The 25,700-nt window shown below is 41.3% G+C and overlaps 1 long non-coding RNA gene across 1 annotated transcript; it reads right to left on the minus strand.

The window, feature by feature from the left end:
* Positions 1-1,211: 1,211 nt before the first annotated feature.
* LOC119490427 lies at positions 1,212-12,467 on the minus strand. Its single transcript, XR_005207405.1, has 3 exons — positions 12,214-12,467; positions 7,117-7,123; positions 1,212-1,224 (listed from the first exon to the last, which is right to left on the minus strand). It is a non-coding gene; the product is annotated as an uncharacterized LOC119490427 (long non-coding RNA).
* Between the last annotated feature and the right edge of the window lie 13,233 nt (positions 12,468-25,700).

Here is a 25,700-nt window from a genome sequence, read left to right on the forward strand (position 1 = left end):
ACTATTTGACAAGAAGAAAAGCGTTTGTCCAATCAGGTGCCTGGTGCATTGTGTCTAATGGCAGCCCATCAAGCGTCCAGTGCTGGGAAGCGAGGCGATCACTCGCGCAGGTGAGTGGAACCGCTGACACGCCCGCCTGAAAACGTAAACAAAGGACTGTTCCCGCCTTTTCATTTTGAAAGAGCAGCGGCCAATGAGGAAACTCCAACACTCGGCCAACCAATCGTGTAACTTCATCACTCAGTCACTCAGTCACTCACTCAGTAACAGATTTTTGTGCTTGTAGGGCTGGCCCTCTGCGGTCCAGCCAAAGACCGATATGAAGCTGGCCCTAACAGCATATCATTAGGAGTGCACAGCCTGCATAAACAGTCATATTTCAGTGTGTTGTTACGGCCTAACTTGAATGTAAATAAACCCTGGTTTCATCCAAACATCAGTGTGTACATGATGCTGCCAGTGAAGTATACAAGCTTCATGGAGGCAGCGTAGACAGTTCAGTCTGTCCAGCGCATTAAAACTGTTTATAAGAGCCACAGACTCATAAAGCAGTGTCGGAAATTACTGAATGAACAAAATCAGAAAAGATCAAATCGGATAAGAGTGGATGAATCTCACTATTAAAAAAAAAAACAGGAAGCTATTGGGAACAGCTGACTGATGACGGAGTATTTATAAACCAAAGTGTCAAACAGCCTAAAATCCCCTCGATGAGAAAAGAACATTCAAGTGTGTGCCGCTGCATGTGCATAAACTTTTGTGTGTGTAATCTACAGTGCGATAGCATGTGTGAATTTAGACATCTGGATATGACATGCACATTTGATATAGTCCATTAAAATGACACAGAGTTATATAGCAGCTCTGTCACTATAGTCACGGCACCTGTGGGTGATTTATACAGAGACAGAAAATGATGCAATGACACTCTGAGCCTGGTAACTATTCCTGTAGTTTTACCACCAGAAAACTGGGGTGAACAGTAGTTTTTGGTCATTTTTACCAGCTGGAATCAGAGGTGATGAAGACACTATGGAGATCAAGCCCATACACCTGATGTTGGTGGCTAAATAATGACTTGAGTTGGTGCCCAGACCGCTGTTCGTGTCCCGTGTGAAACCAAAAGCAAACGTTGACTTTACGCTTGTTACATAACGTTACGTAAGAAATGTATTTATTTACGCTAGTTACGTTGAGACTTTACGTTGGGACTTAACGTTATGACTTTACATTGTTACTTTACTTTGTTAAGTAACGTTGTTAGGTTACGTTGTTAGGTTGCGTTGTTTGATTGCGTTGTTAGATTACGCTACGTTGTTATGTTATTATTTTAACACAAACCATGATCTTTATTCTAACCATAGTTTTGTAACTAATTGTTTCACAATGTTAATTACGTGGCATTGTGCATTTCTGCAAGCATGATACAAGGCTGTAATGGAATGTATTTATGAAACGTATTTTCGGTTCAGAGATGTTGACATTCATTGTATCCTGTGGTTTGCAAAAACGTACAATGCCAAAACTTTTTCTGGCAGCTAGGCTGTTGTTGTTGTTGGCTTATCGCAATGCATTCAGCGCGCATTTACACCTTGCATTAGCATGTGTTTTTTCTAATCCAGACAAATCATGTGTTAATACCAGGTGTAAATGGGGTGTCTGTCCCTAACAGGGGTCAAGCTCCAAAACTACTGGATCCTACATTTCCCATAATGCAACTCAACAGCATCTTTTCGTTAGACATTACCCTGTCTGGTAAAGCCACATCTTTCAAATTTCATGCCCTTATTTTCTAACGCAGACTTTGTTATAGATATGTCTGAAATTGCCCCTGACATCATCAGGGTTATTTTCTGGACACTTGAAGACTTGAACACATGTAAAGACAAACAATAACAATCATTTTTTGCGTAACAAATGAAAAAGCAAAGCTTGTGACGAGAGTTCACACCCAGCTTACTTTCTTACGGGTCAATTGCTGTGTGAAGACGGTGTCCGACATCGGAAAGGTGTCGGTGGAGGGGGTTTCCAAAGGTGTTCGACCATCCAACATGCAGTTATGATGGAGTATACTGCCACCTTAAGATCATGGCCTGTAGTGCCTGTGAACAGCAGACTGTTACTAAACGTTCAACCTGGCCAAAACTGAATGAAAACAGTTGCTTTATGTTAATTTTTTTAGTCAAAACAACCAACTGATTAGACTGTTGTCAGGCTATTAAATAGGCGTTATCAGTCACTATAAGCCCCATAGATGTGGGTCAGTAGGGGCCTACTAGATCCACTAGAAAGTTTTGTCATCTATTCACATGGTAGATCATCGGAAGAAGGTATAAAAGAACAGGACAGCGACCTCTAGCTACCGTAGTAATTATGACAGGAGCAGAAGATGAAGTAAGATGCTGTAGCATAGACAATGTGAAACTTCATAAAAGGTGGAGGTCGAGGACTATGGATGGGACAGAAAACACAGTTTCACCCAGGAGACTGGAGTTTGCCTCCCGTGTGAAAACCAACAATGTGTAGTTGTCTTTATGTTTGTAATTATTTTAACCTAAACTTAACTAAGTGTTTTTTTTTGCCTAAACCTAAAGAACTTTCACTTTTACTTTTACAACGTAGTAGGCATAGTAGGCCCATAATGACCCACATCTAAGGTGTTTATAGTGACTGATAACACCTATTTAATGGCCTGATAACAGTCGAATCAGGTGCAGCTACAGATAGAGCAGAGAAAATAAAACAAAAATGGAAAAGAGAGCTAAAAACAAGAGATTTCCTGTGTCACTGTATACCTTCATTTGGAAACATATCTACTTTATCAGACTCAGTTCACTCACATAATGAACTCCATCCAAAACCACAGCCGTCTTTAGAGATATAAAATCCCTGTTATATATTTAGCTATTATTTGCACATGCAGCCGAACTCCCCACTCGACATTCATGATGAAGCCAGATGTGGCTGATAGATTTGTGATATCCGAATGCACAGCCGAGGATGTGGAGATGGATGGACGGAGGAAGGAGGTGAGGAGGGAACACAATGGGTCTGGAAGAAAGGGAAGACGGAGGCTCTCTCAGGGGGAAAGTGGAGGGGGATTTTTCTTCCACCTCTCCATCTCCCATCCTCTCATTCACATCTCCCCCTCGCTCCTTCTGTCCCACCTCCTTCATTCAGAATCTAGCTTTTCTGTCTGTCTCTCTCTCACACACACACACACACACACACACACACACACATATGAGGTTTTGGCTGGAGGGGGCAGCAGTGTGAGTAAGAGCAACAGCTGCAGGGATTACAGACAAGGGAGGGAAAGGGAAGAGGGAGTGTGTGTGTGTTTGTGTGTGTGCGTGGGTGTGTAGGGGCTGAGAGAGTGAAAATGTTGTAAAGCAAAGTGTATGTGTATTTATGTGTGTGTGAGACGACTAAGAGAAGAGTTGTGGGCGTGAAAGACAAATATGTCAAGTGGCGGAAAGATATAAAAAACGTCTGTGCACTCAAGTGTGTTTTCTTGCATGTAGTGTGTGTGTGCAGATAACGAGAACAGTCAGCAGCAGCACCACAAACTATACGTAACACAGTGCTATAGCAAGTGTCTATATGTTGGTTTGCCTTAGCGGTGGGCTCGTGGTTTAAAGGCAGCGGGTGGGAGGTGTGTGTTCATATATACTTTGTTTTTGGAAACACCTGTATTTTCACTGAGCCAGAAGTCGACAGTGTCGCAGTGCAGAGATGTAATCAGCTCTCGTCTCTCTGCAGGAGTCTGTGTTTTCTTTGGTTTGTCAGCAGAATGTCTGAAAAACTTGTGAGTGATTTGGACAGAGAACAGTAAGGGATTTGGCCAAAAATCACATGGTTAGACATCTGGATCTGGGATTTCTGCCATCAGATGATTATCTGTTTTTAATCATAACTATGGAATGATGACAAATTTTATACAAAGGAGGTTTGCGTGGTTAATAAATCTGACAATGAGAAGAATGATGTCTTTTGGTGTAACTGCAAGCTGGAGAGCTGTTCGCTTGGTACCTTTCCTATTTTAGAACGTTATTATAAGTGTTTATTTTGTCGTTGCATTAAACAAAAGATATGTTGTTGTTCAGAAAAGATTCCCCCCAACCAGGGTACAGCTGAGGACACCACACCACATACACGAAGCTATTCTGTTTATACTGTCCAGGAAGATTCTTTTGGGCTTCGCTTTATGGAGAAATTAATTGGCAGAAAACTTGGCTATTTGGGGACAAATTTTGTCTTAAAGTTTAAGAAATTTCCTTTTTCTGTGAACTAGAAGAAGAAACAATGTCATTTGTTTCATCAATGTATGTATACCAGAATATTTTGGGTGGATGTTCAACATTATTTAAGAAGGAAAACTGGGCAAACAATTTAATTTCAGGATGAAAACCTTCTTATACGGTTTGAAGGTATTATGTTCTTTGTACAGTTAATTCTAATTTTGGGGAAATTCCACATTCATAAGAAGAGATGGGCGGACTCCAAAACCTAATTTTGAAATTTTTTTTATCAAGAACTGCGACAATATGGCACCATATGGAAACATTAAGAATAAGATATTTGTATTACTTTTTCTTCATATAGATGTATTTTTTTATATTGTTTATTTTATTTAAATTTTCGCTTTATAAATGTACCCAATGACATGAGCAGCTGTATATATTGTTAATGTACTTATATCTTCTAAAATAAATAAATAAATAAAGTTCTGTTTATACTGTCCAATTGGAGGATGTGTTCTACACATACGCAGTAGATGGATGGATGATCTCTAGTTTTTCCATGGTTTTATTTTTTCCTTTTGCAACAAGCTAAAAGTGGCACTCCAGTTTACTCATCACGAGGAGTCCAACTAATCCTGTGACAACAGCTTCATCATTTCTTCTGTGGCTCTGCAGGGAGATTCCCAAAGTTTGAAAAAAATAACCCTGATGACGCATTTATCACAGTTTGGGTTTGAGACTTCCAACAGAAAGCATGGATTACCAACTGGAGGTGTGAGGGTTTTGAAAGGAGGGTCTAATGGAAGGGCTCAGGGTTATGCATCTGGAGCAGCACGTCTCAGTGTGATCATCACCCCCTTAGTGTTGTTTTATTGACTCAAGAGACCCACTTGGGTGCCCAGCAGGAGTTGGGCCTGCAGCCTAAATGTGGGTCCTGACCTGTGGTTTGAGAAAATATAATGCACTAAAAAAAACATGGAGAGCATCTGCTGAATGTAAACGGAGTCCGCTACCATAACAGTATCTGTGAGGTACACATCAAATGTAGCACGGTGCTTTCTTTCTGTTCTTGTGGTATCACACACACACACACACACATAAAGGGCAGGCAAACAAGCAACAATGCAACACAAACAAGGACAACAAAACCATCCACCACACACAAGCACACAGTCTGGTGGCGAAAATGTGCAAGAACACGTACACGAGTAGGATAGCCGTGAGTCAATGTACACAGTTTATGTACGCACACATTTTCCCCGTGTGTCATTACGTGATGCTCTGGGACTATTTAGCTGAGGGAACAGCTCAGTGAGGGAGTCGTCAAAACAGGAAGTGTTTTATGTAGCTGAAACATTCCATTTTTAACTCTCACACAGGCTGCGCTAAAATAAATAACACACTCAGCACCCGACCTGGGAAGGCAAGGGCCAGAGTGTGTGTGTGTGTAGTTAAAGCACCTATACGTGTGTTCCTGCAGTGTTGTGTTTGATCGTGTCTTGCAATTGTGCATTTGTGTGTGGCAGCTTGTTGTGCACGTTCATGCATGGGTTTTGCAGTGTGTGTGTGTGTGTGTGTGTGTGTGTGTGTGTGTCACATACCAGCCCTCCCCCCAGGCACTGCAGAGGCCTCTGAGTCTCGTGAAGTCATTTCCTCTTTGATGGGGGACCTTGACTCTGTGGCTGCACACAGAATTACAGTCTTCTAGACCAGGACTCACTGAGTAGACCAGTGTGGAGCCCCAAATCACATCTGGTCCAGTCGTCACCTCTGACATGACGGATTTGATGCAGTTAGATCGATAACAAGCTGATTGTAGAATTGATTGATGCTTTGTGTTGGTGTGTATTTGCCATCTGACAAGAATAACATTTAAAGGTAAATCATAGTTGGTAAGATATCCGTCTGTCCAGCAGTAGTCGGAACCAAAACGCTATAGTAGTATCTGAGGTGACAAGCCTCTTTTAAAAACATTCACCTTCTGACCAGGTCGGAGGCCAGAGACCATGACCTGACCTGCAGAAAAGGAACCCCAAGAATGCTCTCTACTCAATCATAGATGGTGAAAACAGCTGAACAAATAATAATTCTGTGAATGGAGAAACTGTGGATAAACATTATATTGATCTAAAAATCCTGTTTTTCCTAAAGAGGGAATCAATTGAGCGAGATCATTTTAGTTTATTTCCACTCCGAAGCCAGTATTTCAAGTACAGACAAATTTATCTAAAAAAAAAATGTCATACCTGATGAAATGTTAAAGGGACTGTATGTAAGTTTTTACACATATAAACATAAAGTATTCATTTTGTATTGCCAATGTGTGAACAGGTTGTAACCTAACCTAAAAAATGAGACCTTCCGTGACTTTCTGGGTTTCCTCCATCAGCCTGAAGGCTGCTTTCAGTGTGAAGAACCTGGGTCCACTTTTCCAAGGAAATCCAATGGATCTGACGTCATGCGCGTTCGTGACCTCCTTCAGGATTAACAGTGTGCAACCATAGCTAACGTTCATGGAGTCCGCTGACGCCAACAAACACCCACCACAACTCAGACTCCAACACAAACTCCACGGAAGCACAAATAACAACATGGTGGACTCCGTGAAGAGGACCCGCTCCCTATGTAGATATGAAAGGCTCATTCTAAGCTAACGAAAACACAACCATTCTTAGTTTCAGCTGATTATACACTAATGAAAACATACTTATGAATATTATATTCCATTTCTGCTAATAAATCCTCCGAAATGCTACACAGTGTTCCTGTAAGGGCTTTAATAATGCTCTCTGTTAACTCTGTGTTTTCCTTCTATGTGTTTTGACTCAATGTTCTCCTGGTTTCTGGTTCCAATCACTGCTGCAGCCTTCACACAAACACTTTGTATATCAAACAGATTCCAAACTATGTTTTGAATATGAATTTCTCCTGCAAATACTTGAGAATGCAGCTTCCTCTTGAAGGAGTTTTCTATGTGTGAATGCTAGCATGAGGGTTCTTGTGTCTCATTAGTCACAGACACAGCAGCTTGCTGAGCACCGACCACACCCAACTGACCGGCTGAGTGATGAAAGCTGTGGTCAGTGCTGACGTGGACATAACGCTGCTTAGAGGCAACTTAATATAGAAAAGTGAACAATAGCAGTCCGAATATCAATAATTATAGACAGTACTTGGCTTCAGTAATAAGTTGCATGTTGTTTGCCTTGTAAGTAAAGTTATGTTCCTGGGGTTTGTACATTTAAACTGCAGTTTTCCGAAAGCATTCACTGCCTCACACTTCTCCCTTAGTTCACCACATACCTCCGCTGTGCATCATACTGCTGATGCCAACAGGACAACAACTGCCAACCACAGACATCCCCTTTTTGTTTCCAGCTAAATTTCTGTTCACATTTCTAACACATCTGCCCACGCAATTATGAGTGTCATCCACAGGACGAGGCAGGACCAAATGGGAAAGGATCAGGCCAACTGTTGTTACTAGAAATGGCTGTTTCACTTTCATTTTCCATTTACAGTTAAAATATTTATCTCCAACAGTAAACATTGATGCAATAAATTAGGGCTGTCAAAGTTAATAACGCGTTAACGCAAATTTGTTTTAACGCCACTAATTTCTTTGACGCACTAATGCATTTCCTTTTTTTTTATCTAAAAATAAAAGCTCCATGAATGAGCCTGAAAGTCATGTGCATACTGTATGACTTCTTCTATCTTTGAGCTGCCTGATATTGACAGGCCAGAACTCATAGTGCATGGTATTTCTGTAGCCATGGTACGCACAAGCACTACGGATTACGGCTGTCAATCAAATTGAGATTAATCACAAATTAATCGCACATTTTTATCTCTTCAAAATGCACCTTAAAGGGAGATTTGTCAAGTACTTAATACTCTTATCAATATGGGAATGGGCAAATATGCTTGCTTTATGCAAATGTATGTATATATTTATTATTGGAAATCAATTAACAACACAAAACAATGACAAATATTGTCCAGAAACCCTCACAGGTACTGCATTTAGCATAAAAATATGCTCAAATCATAACATGGCAAACTGCAGCCCAACAGGCAACAACAGCTGTCAGTGTGTCAGTGTGCTGACTTGACTATGACTTGCCCCAAACTGTAAGTGACTTGTGGGTACCCATAGAACCCATTTTCATTCACATATCTGGAGGTCAGAGGTCAAGGGACCCCTTTGAAAATGACCATGCCAGTTTTTCCTCGCCAAAATTTAGCACAACTTTGGAGCGTTATTTAACCTCCTTCACGACAAACTATTATGGCACTGTTGGTACCAATGGATTCCTTAGATTTTGTAGTTTCATATAATGCCGGTATCTTCACTTTAGCTTACCCACTACTAACCACACTTTTTAAGCCCACACTTAAAAATTGCAAGTTGCGTTAATATGTTAAAGAAATTAGTGGTGTTAAAACAAATTTGCGATAATGCGTTATTATCGCGTTAACTTTGACAGCCCTACTATGGATATAAAGAGTTATGCTTGTTCCTGTTCAACAAATAACAATAGTAAGTAAAAACATGAAGTTTAAAATAAGATATTGGAGATATGGGTGGAACTGGAAGATTTGTATGTTGAATAATTGCACATTCTTAGTGGATTTTGAACAACATGGGACACCAAAACCCTCCACAGAAAGCTGGAGTAATAAAAACCTGGTGTGTTGACAGCTCGTTGCAAGGCCAGCTTCCATACTCATTCGCTGCCTTCCAGTGAAGAAAGAATTATTAAAAAGGTCAAAGGTTTTGCAGGATAGAACCTCCATCACACAGTATCGCTGACAGTTGCTGGATGACGGCCAATATCAGCAAAGACTTCCGCAGGATAGCTGCAGCAAAATTCTGGGTGAACGAAATAATTTACTCGCCCACCATCCCTCTCGATGCAACCTGAGCAGGTCGCCCACCCTGCAGAGGAACTATTTCCATGAATGCAGCAGCGGTAGTAGTAGTAGTAGTAGTAGTAGATTGCCGTAGCAGACAACATGTTAAACACAGGTCAAACCAAGAAGTCAGAGCGGAGGAGGTTTTTTCCTATCCCAGAATTCCTCCCAACCCACACACACATCCTACAGTGACAGCCATCGAGTTCAGCTGACAGGGAAGAAAAGCATGAGGGAAAGTGCAGAAGAGGGTTTTGAAGGGGATGACAGATGAATCCTCCCTGCGGAGTAGATTTACATACGGAGGCAGAAAGAGGAAAGAAGAGCGTGATTTGTTTGAGTGATTTGTTTAATCTGTTATAAAAGGGGGTTTTGTGTGTGAAGTAATTATGTGATGTTTTGCTGCTAATTGCAGTGATATTAAAAATGGCTGCCTGTGGTACTTCTCTATTGTGTCTAAAACAAGACCCAAATTGTTGTTTTCACTTGCTCTACGGAGTAGAAAGAGAGGAATAAAACAAACAAAGGAATAAATGAGTGATGATCTCTCCCGTCCTGTCCCAGCTCTGAGAGAGAGCGGGACCCTCGGGAGGCGCTCACCAATCCTTAATTCCATTTCCCAAAAAAGACTTTCCTATTTTTACCCATGCGCCGCGATGCTCCCCAGAGGGAAAGCACCCGCTCCGGGCCGTTTGGTTTTCCCGCAGATATGTCGTCCCTCAAGAAAACCCAAAATAAACATGCGGAAAACCACGAGGATAAATTTGGCTGCTTGTGCGGAAAAGCTTGGAGTCTCTGTGATTGCGCTCTCACATACTTCTTAAAAAAAAGAAGAAAGATAGCTGAGAGGCAGCGAGTCGGAGATGAGGGGAACAAACACAGGAATGGAGAAAGTTGGGAACAGATGGATGACATAAAAAGGAAAACAGGGGGCTGATGGGGGAATGCGAGGACTCCTGTCAAAAGTTTGCAACACAGGTCTGTGCACTGTAAACACATATGGGATGAACAACAGAAAAGTAATAAACAGAAACTATTCTGAGGCTGAAACACGTCCTGAACAACACATGAAGCATGCTTTAAGTATATTGATAATTGATATCGATAAACTAAAAAAAAATGTGACATAGGGAGAAAAAGAGCCTGCTCAAGCTCAAAATTAGGCCTGTCAATCAATCGCATGATTGTACACAGCTAATCGCAAATTAATCACACATTTTTTAATACTCATCAACATAGGAGTGGGCAAATATGCTTGCTTTATGCAAATATATGTATATATTTATTATTGGAAATCAATTAACAACACAAGACAATGACAAATACTGTCCAGAAACCCTCACAGGTACTGCATTTAGCATAAAAGAATATGCTCAAATCATAACATGGCAAACTGCAGCCCAATAGGCAACAACAGTTGTCAGTGTGTCAGTGTGCTGACTTGACTATGACTTGCCCCAAACTGCATGACATTATCATAAAGTGGGCATGTCTGTAAAGGGGAGACTCGTGGGTACCCATAGAACCCATTTCCATCACATATCTTGAGGTCAGAGGTCAAGGGACCCCTTTGAAAATGCCATTTTTTCTTCACCAAAATTTAGCGTAACTTTGTAGTGTTATTTAGCCTCCTTCATGACAAGCTAGTATGTCATGGTACCAATGGATTCCTTAGGTTTTTCTAGTTTCACATGATAACTTTGACAGCCCTACTCAAAATAAATCTTTCAAGAGGTTACCTCATGTCAAACAGTATTAAACTAAAAATAAGTCCTCCTGCAGTGTATTTCAGTGTAATTCCTGTTTATATGACCTCTGATCTGCTGTATATATCTGCCTTGGCAGGAAATCAACCTCATGTTTTACCACAATGACACACATATCACCCGGTTAGGACAAGAGGAAGAGTTCGAAACAAAAAGCTTTGAATCGAATTTAGATGGTGTGTGAGTTGAAGGATGGAAGCACTCCGCTGAGGAAAAGCGACATTTGTTAAGTAAAAAAAGATGTTTACTGTATGGTATGAAAGCCTCCATTTGTCAGCTCCACCCAAAACTTGAACTCCTCTACCCCCGACAACAAGAGAGCACAATGCAGCTTAATGCCAGACCTCTCGGTCAGAGGAATGAAGCGCTATACTGAGCAGCAGAGTAACAAAAAGAGATGAAATCTATATTTACACCCACTTTTTGAATATCAAGCCTAAATACAATAACAAGCAAACGTTGATGAGATGTTGACCCTCATGTGGAAGCGTTTTTGTTTTTAGAAATGACTCCAGAGTAGGTGGGACATGCTGTAAGAATCAATGGGGATAGTCATCGTCATTTTCAGTCAAACAATTGCTAATACATTTGGTGAACTTCTGGGAAACTATTAAGGGCCCCTATGGGATTCTGTTTTCATGTTTGGGATAGATAGATGAAGACAAAAGCGAAAGGATGATGATGATAATCGTCTCAGCTGGAGTGACTCAACAAGCTTACTTTACAACACGGTTGGTATCTTGTGGACTCATCAGCTGCGTAGAGCAGGGAGGATCAGATAAACACTCACAGTGTTTACTCGGCGTATCGCTGTAAAAACTGCTCTGACTCTTCTCAGTACTCCCGTTTCTGTTTTTATGACTACAAGTGGACCAACACATCATCAGACCGTCTGGTTTCTCAACTGACTTTAACTCCCTTTGTGATTCACGGGACTGACGCGACAGCAGTATACCATCATGTGTTGAAATATTGAATGAAAATGACAGAATAAACCAATTTATAAAACCTCTAAAAATATGATGCCAACATCAGTATGGAAAGAAATTGATGAAATTTTTTTTTTTCATAGCTAGGTAGCTTAATGTTAGCCTTACATAACTCTATGGTTCTGAATATCTTAGTTAAAGTTACCACAAGGAACTTTTAACTGGATAGGAAACAGTCTCTATTTAATACTGATGCCAACACGTTCTCATCTCAACTGGATGAGACGCCAAGAGGCTGATGCTTTGACAGACCCCTTGGCGTCACTTCTCAGTCGCAGTAAAAATTGTAAATTAAACAAAATCACTTGCTTATGTTTAGGCGACAAATCAACTTAGTTAGGTTTAGGAAAAAACAACATGGTTGGACTTAAAATGACTATGTTTGTTCAGGTGAAATTGTGACTTGACGTTGTGAAAATGGGACACAGACGATCAGCTGATTTTAAAGTCGAAGTGAAACATAACACACGGGACAAAAACAGCGGTCTCCTGGATGAAAGCCCTGTGTTTGTTGGACCTATTAACCCCCCATCCCGTCTGCCCGGTGTGTCTCTTTCTCTCTTTACAATGACAGCACTCTCCCTGAGTGTTACTGTAACTGTTGCCTCAGATGGGTTTACATTGTAGTTAATGAAAAGTTGGTCCATCTCCTAGTAGTATCGAATGCCGACGGCCGTGACAAATCGTCGGTATTTCACGCCCTGGGAATGAGAACGGGCTGCTGATGCTCGATATGACCTACATACTGTAAACAAGACCATCAGCGAGTACATTTCCATATAGTTATTCTTAAAGCTTGCCATCGAGTCCCGTTCCCCACGAGATCAGACGAAATTATTTATGCAACGCAGGTTCACCAGAAACTCCTTCAGCTCAGACTCCAACGGGGGCCTCCGGCAGCAACCAGCCCGCCGCGAATAGACCCAGATACGGCTTCGCTGCCCCACCTTCAACTTCAAGTCGGAGCTCCAACGGGAGGTGGAGAGCTGCGCGCCCAGCAGCAGCGGCTCCTCCTCCGGCCAGGAGCAGAGCGTCGGTCCTCCTCCGGCCAGCAGCAGAGCGTCGTTTGCCGCTGGAGGCCCATGGCAGGCCGTATTACCAGGCGCTCTGGAGGGAAGGGAGGCACGGAAGAACCAGATAAGAGGGGAAGACTGTCAGACCCTGCTGCAGTAAAATGAGAGGTTTTCTAAAGGGACTTTGGTGCTCATGGAAACACTACCGCTTTTCTCCACAGGGACCGCCAAAATCAACAAAAAATGAATGTTCCTCGTAGCTTTAACATAGACCAACAGAACAGAATGCAAAAATAGCGCCAAGTCACTTGAATTAAAAAATTGCTCAACGGCCGCTTACGCATTGAGCGGCTCACTGCACATGCACATGTTCCTCCCACTGGCTCTGCCTGCACATCCCCCCCCATCCCATAAACTTTTCTTTGGGATGACATCATCGCTTTTCTAGGCACTAGGAAAGTTTTAGAAATATAAAACATCTATGGAATAAAAAAATCATAATATAGAGACTAATAAATGACCTTGTTTGAGTCCTGCTAACAGTTTCACAGACGTCTCTTTCTTTTATAACGGTGATTTATAAGAAAATGTTTTTTGGGACACAGGGAATTTGTTCTTTGCAATAACGCAAATGACCACTGGGACAAATTAGCACTACTGGGACAAATCATGTTTTGGCCAACAGTTTGGCATGGCGGACAGCTATAAATACTACAATACCCACGAGAACTGGTCACTATGGAGAAGCCAATCAGAGGTGCAAATCAGAGCAATAGAGAATTCAAAGAATTCTTAAGCTGCACACTGTAAAATCTGTAATCTTTAGCTGTGATTATGTAACACTCTTTATGGGGGAAATGAATTGGAAATTTACTTCCAGAGCCAGAGGCATTCAAAATAGCTCCTCCGACTGTGTTACTCTATGTTGCCTGATTTCTTTGCTACCAGTGGGTCTTCACCATCAGTCTCACCATGCATTTAAGACACCTGTCGTCATCATTCCCACCTGCTGCTGTGTGTCACTCTGTTTTCCATGGTTTTCTCTGGTTATTTTGACCCTGCCACAGTTTGGTTCTGACTAAATTAGTTTGGCCTCTTCCTTAAGTGTTCAGATTTATTTAAACCAAGTGGTGAGTTTTTTTGTTTTCATTGTTACAAGAGGAGGAGGAGGAGGAGGAGGAGGAGGAGAATGAGGAGGAGGACGAGGACGAGGAGCAGAGGGGGAGTGTCTGGGGTTTGGTCGTGGTCCCTTGCGGTAATATTTAATAACAAACATTAAAAATACCACAGAAATCCTTCACCACATTCCCACGCTCCGACTGGCCAGAACACATAAGCATGCAACCACACACACACATACGTACCGCGTATACATACCGATGAGAATCTCTATCTGTCTCACTCGCACGAATGCTGAACGCACAGATGCATGTATGCACATACCTGTGCTAAAATAAAAACACTTGTAGGGTCACGCAAGCCTTCGCAGACTCAGAGAGGCACACCCACAGAAGTACACACACACACACACACACACACACACACAAGCTGTTGGACAAATCACATATACAACATAAAACAGTGTGTGTGTGATATTTATAGTGAAAAGCTGCACAACAGAAAACGCTCAGCGGAACTGTCAAACAGAGCCACACAAACAACCAAAACATAAACCATTCAACACACTGGCTAATGTCAGAATGCATGTACACACACACACACAAACGTACACACATACACACACACACACACACTGAGGAAAGGGACAGAGGAGTGGAGGCAGAGGGCTGTCCCAGAGAAACAATCTCTACTTTTAATGTCTTCGAAGAGGAAAGGTGTGTGTGTGTGTGTGTGTGTGTGTGTGTGAGAGAGGTTTTGGGTTCGCCGCTCAGTTCCCTCGCTCCTCGTGGTTTTCACGATCATAACCCCATCGATGATTATCACCTATTAAACTACTATTCACTGTTATTATTACTACCCCGACTCTAGTGTGTGTGTGTGTGTGTATGTGTGTGTGTTCGTCATGTCGCCAGTGGCTTTCTGACCTCGTCTCGAGGTTTGGTGATCCCTGCCAGAGATTCCTTTCCATCCCTCCCTCCCCTCCATGTTTCACATGTGCGTCAGCAATGTTACCGCAGCTTCTCTCGTCCTCTCTTTCTCTCTCTCTCTCTCTCTCTCTGTAACCCCATGATCTCCTTGTTTTAAACACCCCACCCTCTTGTTTTTACCCGACACCTCCGTCCTCTTCCTCGGCCCGTCTCTATTTTCCTCTACGATCCTCATCCTCTTCTTTTCCCCTCCTCTAACTTTCAGTTTCATACTCATAACTTTTAGCTGAATCTCATATTTTAGGCTGACTTACAATGAGTTCAGAAGTGGAGCAATTTTCAACAAGCATGTAAAAACTGATGTCTGAATCATCATAAACCCACTCGTGGTTCCAACACAACCAGCACATGTTGTACAGCCAACGACTGTTCAAACCCACAGAACTGCATTTGAGTTTCTGAAATCTGTCATGTTTATGCATATAGTCCAGACATCTGAAGTATTTCATTTTGATGTACTAGTGCAGCCATATTAACATTGTATCATAGCTGGAATCAGATGTCGGGGAAAAAGCATACAGAACATAAAATTGTCATACAGTGTGGAAAAATGCTTTTTTACTATCCTTTATGACTACTTAAAGCTGCACTGTTCAAGATTTTTATGTTAACAATAGGTCATCTACAGAAAATTAACTCCCGACTCCCAATTTCCCTCAGCTGTGCAGCATGTAGCATATTTCAGCTAGGATTTATTTTAAGGGTGTTCAATCGATAAAAATATTTAATCACGATTAATGGCATGATTGTCCATAGTTAATCGCGATTAATCACACATTTTTGTATCTGTTCAAAATGTACCTTAAAGGGAGATTTGTCAAGTATTTAATACTCTTATCAGCATAAAAATGCTCAAATCATAACATGGCAAACTGCAGCCCAACAGGCAACAACAGCTGTCAGTGTGTCAGTGTGCTGACTTGACTATGACTTGGCCCAAATGTTGTGATTATCATAAAGTGCGCATGTCTGTAAAGGGGAGACTCGTGGGTACCCAGAGAACCCATTTTCATTCACATATCTTGAGGTCAGAGGTCAAGGGACCCCTTTGAAAATGGCCATGCCAGTTTTTCCTTGCCAAAATTGAGTGTAAGTTTGTTGCGTTATTTAGCCTCCTTCGCCTCCACAAGCTAGGAAGACATGGACCAATGGATTCCTTCAGTTTTTCTAGTTTCATATGATACCAGTAGCTTCACTCTATCTTCAAAACTGAGCCTGGTACATCCTCCGAAAGATCGATTGCATTATGCGTTAAAGAAATTAGCGGCGTTAAACAAATTTGACAGCGAAAAAGTACAAAAAAAGCCACTGTACACGACCTGCTCAGCTCCAAACGACAGACAGAAAAAGTTTAGCAACTAGCTGGTGAACATAGTTGAGAATTTAAAGGCTAAAGAGTCAGATATTCTTCTAAAGAGGTGGTGGAGACCAAAACAGAGGTAAAAGGATAGTGGCTGTTGGACTGACATTTGCCAGATTGCCACAAACACGACTCCAAATGCTAATGTTGCTTTATGACTGCAGGATCAGTAAACTGTTTGCTAACACCACAACCAACTGTACAAGGTGACAATATGTCAATACTTGAAATTAGAAGTACTTATTGGAAACGGAAGTTCAGGAATTCAGCACATTAATGTTTATTCCAAATTCATACTATGAAAATCAGAAACCAGCAACATCTACAGCAGATAACTGACATCTGCTCAGCTGGTTGTACTTGTGGTTCAAATTCGACAGAGACATAGAAAGGCTATCTTCGATTTGCAAACATCTAAAGAGGTTTTGATCTTTATTAACATGTACAGTGCTCTGCCTCTGTTTCACAGCTTCAGTGAACGGTCTGTTGGAAACCACACCAGCAGAGCAACATGAGGAATGAGAGGAGACAAGCTACAGTCCTGAGTGTGTGTGTGTGTGTGTGAAGCAGGGCGGTCGCTGTTTGTTACACTGCGTTACATTTATTGTGTGAAGATGGCAGGCTATTTGAGTACGAGCCTGATTAACTGTGAGACACAGGAGGCATAAATATAAGTGTAATATTGGAGACTCGACTCCTTCTCCATTTGTCTGCCGCAACAGCTGTGGATGTCGGAGGCTTGGCTGGAGAAACAAGAACCTTATTCACTAAAACACTCCTCCTCCGCTGGGAAAAGCTGCACAGCTCTGGGAAATGCTGATGTTGAGATGAGACCAGTAAAACACACTAGAGGTGACTCCCTTTTGGGGTTAGACAATTCTACATACACCAATCTGGGGCCAGAAATACTTATGCACCAAATGTGTATTAATCCGCTGCTGAAAATAGTCCCCAATAAATGCACTATTTACTCCTATTTGTGTGACGTTTGCTAAAAACTACAGTGACCAGCTGTTTATGGTAATTATTGAGCCTTATACGTTTGGGACATGTTTCTAAAGACTGATGTCTTTATTAGGAACTAATTGGATTGAGTTCCACAGACACATAGACTGTATATAAAGATGGACAACATAACAGCTCCCTAAAAGTGAAGCCAAAACATGTCAATCGTCCCCTGTTGGCTGGCTGCAGTGAAGGTCCCGCCCCCTCTATGGTGGTAGATGGGACATGGGCCAAACTAAAACACAACAATTCTAATTATCAGGTGTTTATACACAAAAAAAAACATATTATTAATATTATATTGCATTTCTGCCAATACAACCACCTAATTGTTACACACTGGTCCTTTAACTAATAATTTAAAGCTGCACAATACAGAATTTAGAGCATATCTATTGCCTCCACACAGCTTTCAACATAGAGACGGCTGAGCCGGCGGCTACCATCTAACGGTGCTAAAAGCACTAACAGTGCAAACAACAGCAACAGTGCTGACAGAATTGTTAACCTGGGGGAGTTAACTGGAGAATGGGCACTTTGCTTCTGCGATGAAATAGTTACAAATAGTTGTTTGCTGCTATATTAGTGCTCTGAATCCTGTATATAAAACCTTTAAGTCAAACTCTGGATGTCAGTGGACAATTTTAGTGTGTCATTGGGGTTCCAGAGGCTTTTCAATCCTGACAAAAACAAATATTCCGGAGGGAAATACTGTGGTTTGGTATACAAATGGTCAAATTTACAGATCCTGAATCTCAGGATAATATATCAATGGCATTCAAAAACCAACATGTGTGACCCTTTTTGTGTAAATGGTGGGTTTTGAAAAATGCATAACTTCTACAGTAATTGGTTGAAGAAAAAAGCACTCATGCTCTCATGTGGCTTTTAAAATGAATTCGGGGGCGTAGGGGCAGTTTACCAGAGTGATCATCAAGTCCTGATTCGTTGCATTGTTACAACATACTGAAACATCGGAGCTGTTTCCCGACACCGTGCTGTAATTATGCAGGAATGTGACTGCAGAAACCCTTCAGACGCCTGGCTTCTCTGTCTCATCCATAACTGCAGCTCTCTTTAGAAGAGCCGTGAAAGCCAGTGTGACAATAATCAATCAACACACTGCAGCGTGAGCCATTGGCATCTGGTTGGCGGTCGGAGGAGAACTTAATATGGGAGAAGCAGTTATTATGAAAACCGCAATGAGTGCAATATAGTGGAAGTGTTGATGGCGGCTTCGCTGTAGTTCATTTTCAAGCTTGAGAACACAGTCATCCAACCAGGAGGAGCTGCGTCACTAACAGGAACACACTCACGAAACTTTTTGTAATGAGAATGGTCAAATTTAAAGGTGCTCAGTCAGTAATCCCAAAAATATCAGCTTTTAAAAACACCATTAGTCAATCAGTGATGTTCTGGCCAACAGTGATTTAACCCCCTGAATCCCGTGGTAGAAGGTACAGGTATCATATGGAACTAGAAAACCTGAGGAATCCATTCATCATGCTAACTTGTCAGGAAGGAGGCTAAATAACGTCCCAAATTTACGCTAAATTTTGACGAGGAAATTGAATTACATAAATTAGGTATCACTGTAAAGCTGAGACTCTTGTGGATCCAATGAGCCCAACTGTATCAACTGTATTCATGTGTGATGATGTTAATCCCCATAGTAGCCATCTCATTGTAGTGAGATGTATTTTTAGTTTTTTTATTTGACCTCACTGTATAAAATGACCTGTGGTGACCTCTAGGATAATCTCAGCCTCATGAAACTTTACAACCACAAACTAGAGACCTAGAGAATTCAGAGGATGGAGGGATCAAACTAGAGACCTAGAGCATTCAGAGGATGGATGGCTTTCCTAGGTAGATTGACAATAAGTGGGTTTCTGAGCAGTTTACACAACAGACGTGCTCGCCATACAATCACCCAAAAATGCAATTCTTGCAGAAATCTTAAAATGTCAAAAGTTTGATACCAAATCACAGCATGGCTTCTTCTATGGTGTTCCTCAAGGTCTTGTGGTATTTTGGAGGAATTATTGGGATTTATAATCATATAATAGAGCATGTAAATGGCCATCATATACTTCTATCATAATGTTCTAAGCCCTGATACACGTTCACAATTTATTTTAATTGATTAATAATTCATGTTTATTTCTGATTTATGACTAGAAGAACTTGACACACAGTACTGAGGTGCATCTCAAATTAATTATCAATATTTTCAGATGATGTACACCACTTCTATGTGGCATCTTTTGTTGACTTGCTATCTCCACCTAAAGACCCCCTGCCCCCCCCCTAAAAAAGACAAAAACGGGTCTATTGTGGGTCTCAGAGGGTCAGTGAGGCTTAGCCAATTCTCCTCCTCTACTGTATCTCTCATTCTTCTTCTTCTCTCCATCCTCTGCTCTCTCATTATCTCCTTGTTTGTCTCTCTTTCCAGGAAATCCACATCTGCATGTGCGGCGTCTCCTACAGGGTCACATGGAGGAAATGGTCCTAATGATGTTTGGATGACTCTCATCATCACAGACAGGCCCGGCACTCTGTCGTCCTCCTCCTGCTCACCAGACCTGGGTCACGGAGGGGTTTGCAAATAACTCTCGAGGCGTTTGTTTCATCCTGCTCGAAGGGCTGCTCGGGTGGGGTTCGTCATAACATCGACAAATTAGGAAAGTGTTAGATCTGTCTGCACTCAAAGAGATGTCTGAAAAAGATTAGTACACTTTCGGACATCTCAGCTGTCCAGCTTTCGTTGAATTGTTCTACCTTAAGCCTCATCTATCTTGGACTGTACATCATGTCCTTTCATCAGGCTGCAGCTGCTGTCTTATCATTAGAAGGGGGGGAAAGAAAACCAAACATCAGGAGGAAAGTGAATGGAACAGGCTTCGCTAACGGGGAATGTCACTTTGTCTGTTGTTGAAAGTCTAGCAACGTGATTTGTGTATTTTGTTTTTTGGGGTGAGATTTACAGGACAAATCACACAGCATCAGTTTGGTCATCACATCCATCACAGAAACTCTTTCCAAAGACATTTAAAATGTCAAGGGGAAGAACAATTTCACAATAATTTACCCCAATAATATATTGGAAGAAATGGAATGTTTATGTCAAAATAAACAAGTCATAGTTTTAGCTGTTCAGTGTCAAATACCGGTAGAAATGGGTCTGTAATAACAAAGAAAAGATAAAGGGGAGCTGTTTTCTTGCTTACTTTGATGGGTTTTTAGAGGCCTGATGAATGGGAGATTACCATGGATGTATAAAGAGAACTGGATACAGCGTTGGAAGCGGGCTCCCGTACATTCCTATGAGAGTTGGTCAGTGGTGCATGAAGCCAAAATAGCTCAACTGCCGAGTGATGAAGTACCTGGATCATCCGGCGATCTTCCGCATCCATTGGGCCCATAGAACAGGCGCAATAGCGGTCGGTCTGGGTCTCATACACATGAACGGAGGAAGGAAAATAACTCTGGATTCAGCTATTAGTGCATTTTACAACGTTTAGGACCTAATGATTTACATAAGGGCTATTCTAGTGTTGATTTACCTATAAAAAAAAATATCCACTGAGTTACAGACATCTCTTTCCCAATGTAAGTCTACGGGAAAAAGGCGGCTGAGCCGGCAGCTCGATGTTAACGGTGCTAGCAGTGCAAACAACGGTAACACTGCTGACATAGCTAACAGTGACAACGCCCTGGGTTAGGGCGGCGTTATCAGCTGCAAACGCCATATGAGAGCAGTGCAGTGCGGTTGCCATGAGCCCGCCAGTGGCGCACGCTCACAGGCATATGCAACATGCACTAAAAGGCACACATGGCCGGCCCGGCGATGTAAACAAAGCACAGAGAAGCTTGAGGGAGAGTGACTTCATTGTCTGCTTAGGTTGACATTACTCCTCTATATCTTTACTTAGCAAACAGTTGTTTGCTGCTCTATTAATGCTCTGAATATCATAAAGAGAACCTTCAATCATCTTAAGACTTCTCAGATTTAACTCGGGACCCCATGAAGGAGTCCCAACTCCCCAGGTTAGCGACCACTACCATAACATTCTTTTTAATACAGAATAATGAGAAAAGTGAGAATATTTAGCTTCATGATTCTGCCTGACAAAGAGCAGAATCCTGATGCCTTCATGCCATTAGTGCCTGTATTAGTGCGTGTGTAGCGGTGCACAGAATGATGTCCCACAGGCTCAGTCTGGTGCGACACATTTATTTAAGATGTTCTGCAAAATGTAAAATAATGCTTTAGGTTGACAATCGCTACACAGTGTATTCTGCTTTTATCTTGTACGCAGAGATTCTCATTATCTCATTTATTCACGCGAGACTTCCCTGTGACGCTCCCTTCACATACACGGCTTCTGTAGCGACACTGCCACCTACTGGCGATCTACTGGCACAACACCCTAATAATGACACTGGCAATAAATAACACTGTACCCTAAATTATAACCACATTGAACACTTTCTTCTTATAAACACATATGAAACATGACAAACTCTCTTCACTTGCATTACACCCAAGAAATGGTTCTGTTTTCTAACCAACAAATGAATGATTATGCCACACGTGTCTATTAAATTGGCTCAGTTTTCTGCATTCCGCCACAGTTTTTTGTTGAGTATGAAATTAAACAGCTAAAATGTAAACATTAAATTGGATTCAACAACTCTTTTTTTGGTGTATTTCAGCATTAAAAACATTATTTTCTGCTACGTGGTGACTAACCTGTCTTTAGAAATCTAAAATATCATTGGTTTACACATGAAAAATAAAGAATACTCTCAATTTTTTTTTGATTTTGTGTCTGCAAAGAAACCATAACATAGGAAAACATGGTAATGTATGTTCTTTTGTATGGACATGCATACTCACACACACACACACACACACACACACACACACACACACACACACACACTCTGTGACTTATTCTATAAGTCGATCAGCTGCTCATGAACAGCATCTTAGCGTCCTCTACTGACCAAAGACGTGCATGTGCACCATGTTCAAACAAACTCCCTTCGCTGTGAGAATAGATGTATATATTCACTATGATTAAATCTATGAGTGATAACAAATGGAAAGCCTTAAGGTCTGTGATGATGAATACTGTACACAATAAGATAAACTGAATATATACTTATTCATTGTGTATATATTTTGTCTTTTCCACCATGCCTTAAAAAAAACAACAAAAAAAACAAAATAGAAAAACCTACATTTTGAACATTTAAACAGTTAAAGATTTCCCTTGTGCCACTCACAGCACAGACAAATGATGTCAACTTGTGTTTCCTGTGTTCCCCTCTCCTCCTGTCTCCATGTCCCCAGTTTGCATCTGTGTCTCCTTGTCCTGTCGTCTACCTGGGACCCAGCTCATCACCTGCCTCAGCTGACACACACCTGCCATTCATGAGCTCCTCATCTCTGCAGTGTATCTAGCCCGGCTCTTCACCCACTCATCCTCCAGCTACACCGGTAGAAAACCTGGTCTCAGGCCTCTAAGTGAATCCCTGTGAGATTTGTGCTTGTTCTGTATGTTCAGTCCCTCACCGTTTCTCCAGTGTCCTATAGGATCACTCGTCATCAGCCGCCCCTACAGTACTTCACCCCATACCCAGCCACCCTCTGGAGTTTCCCCATATACAGTACCTTCATCATTTCCTCTTGCCGACCTCCGAACATCCTTCCCCCCATCCCCACCTTCCATCTTAGAAAAAAATCCATTCTCCTTAAACCCTAACTCCCTGTGTCAGTGTCTGTGCCTGCATGGGTCCCCACTCACCGGTCATACAAAATGACATATATTATATTTGAACAACAATGTGTCTTTCCCAGAACAATTGTTCGAGTTAGTCTGAATAACCCACAGACCTTAGTGTGGACAGTTTGTTTTATTGTAGCTTTCTACCAAAGAAATTGAAGCATGTAAACATGTTCTAGTTAGCAGAAACCCAAAATACAAGTATATACCTGAAAATAAGCATAATAGGTCCTCTGTAATAAGAGGAACAGGGACATTCTTTCCTGAAAGAGATTGTTTTAAATGTATACAATACAATACAAATTTCACTAGTTTCCATTTTGAGAGTCGTATCTCAAAACCTGGCGGAAATCAAACCAGGTTTCGAGCTATACAACTGAGAAATAAAATGTGTTTTCATAATTTGGGTGAACTAACCCTTTAACTTTATTCTCTAAAATCTCTCTTTTTACAGAAACATAACAAACCTTAAAAAAAGAAAAGAGAAACAGGAACACGGGGGATGTTTTGCATCATTATGTACAGCTGTTTTATTTGTGATTTCCCCAAAACATCATCAGTATTTTACTACATACAATGCATGTAATCAAAGTACAATGGATCAACTTCAAAGACAAGAAGAGCAAAAAGAAAAAGAGCAACACAAAAAACAGGCGGTGATTTTGACCACGAAGAGAGACATTGGTTAAGGTAGTGTATGTATGACACTATTTCTTTTATATATATATATATATAGGGCTATTGATGGTGCCATCAACAGCGACGCCATGGCAACGGTACATGTTGAAGAAACGAGTTTTCTGCTAGAAGCACTGAGGTATGGTGAGTTTTACTGCATGGTGGTGCACATGTGCGAAGGTAAAGGTTCTTATCTTGGGACTCAACTACATTTTCTTTCTTTTTAATAATTTTTTTGTTCTCCTAATGATGAGAATGGATCGTGCTATAGGAGGTCACAGTCTGCTGGTTATTCTTTTTTAAAAAAAAAGCTTAATTAAGTCAAATTAAATAAAATTAAGGACTCTGTTGCATCAGCACAACAAATATATCTTTACTTGACATCTAAATATTTTTTTCTAACCAGGTAGGCTTTATAAGAACCAAGTGAAAAATCAGCCAAGGGGGAATAAATTAAAATACTGAATGAAACAAAAAGAACAACCAGCAGAAAAACACTGCCGCGCACCTCCCACGAGCTTCTGTTGGCTCATTAAACCGATACAACAGTTGATAAAACTAACAAATGTGTAGATATGAAGAGAGGAAAAAGTCAGCTACTGAAACTAAATGAAACTGTCAGCAATACAAAGACGGATCGTCCTGTATTCTGGATTTAAAACCCCTGATATTGTCCCAAAATAAGGCTGTGGGTTCTAGGCACACCAAGGTACAACTGAGCTGAGCAATATGTGCATTTATGTTCTGTTTTTATTTTAAAAAAGACATGAAACTTTCTGTATGTACTGGATGAATTAATGTTTAAATTCATTTCGAACCACCTGGCTGGCCCAGGACTTGCTATAGAGATTAGAGTTGTTGTATTTTTTAAAAAGAGAAGAAAAACAAAGACGATGATCATTTTTAGACGTCACACGTTCTGCAGAACATTTAGAGACAAAAACACAAGTGCATCATTGGCCAAAAACTGCTGGTGAAGGAGAAAGAAGTGCACACAAAAGTGCAGCGCATGTGTGTGTCTGTGTGTGTGTGTGTGTGTGTGTCTGTCTTTTTTCAGTCAGTGTGAGTGCGTGTTTAAGTGCATGTGAGTATCAGCAAGCGCGTATTTAAAGAGGTAGCAGAGAAATGCAATCAGAGCAACAGATGATCTTGAATCAATCTGTTACGACAGTAGAAAAGCCAACTTTCTATCCACCTGTTCTCTTCAGGTTCAAACACGATATCTCAGTACGAGCCCCGGACCTTTACCGAGGCCACTCCCAACTGAGATCTTGCTCCAAAATCTGTCGAAAAAACAGCTAAAGTTCAATATTCAGTCTGTTGATTTTCCATTTCATTTTCCAGGGTGCATTTAATTTAAGTGTAAACATTTAATCAACAAATAAGCTTCTGTTTCGAAGAGCCTTTTTTTTGCTTTCAGTCAGTAGACACATTGGGTGTCACTCTTTCCAACCCTTTTCCCAAAAGGCCATGAAACAGATCACATGTTGATACAATAGAAGAAGTGCACCACTAAATATATCAAATATGAATAAAGTCAAACAATCTGTGAATTTCCATATCTGCCCGAAGCGTTTTTTTTTTTTTTTTTTTACTTCCACATGCTGTGAGCCGAAGCGTGATTCATTAGTCGATATAGTACAAGAGTGATCGCTGAAGGCGCGGTGGGTGTCGTCGTTCACAGCGCAATGTTCTGAAGGCCTGGCTTCCTGAAAGCTGAGCGAATAATGCAGCAAATAAACGAAGGATTCAGAAAACCAGAGTCAGAGGGAGTTAGAAGAGCAAGAAGGCAGAGTGCTAATGTGGCTGGTTGCGTTGAGTAGAA

This window comes from Sebastes umbrosus, chromosome 6 (assembly GCF_015220745.1).
Source record: "Sebastes umbrosus isolate fSebUmb1 chromosome 6, fSebUmb1.pri, whole genome shotgun sequence".
Lineage (NCBI taxonomy): Eukaryota > Metazoa > Chordata > Actinopteri > Perciformes > Sebastidae > Sebastes > Sebastes umbrosus.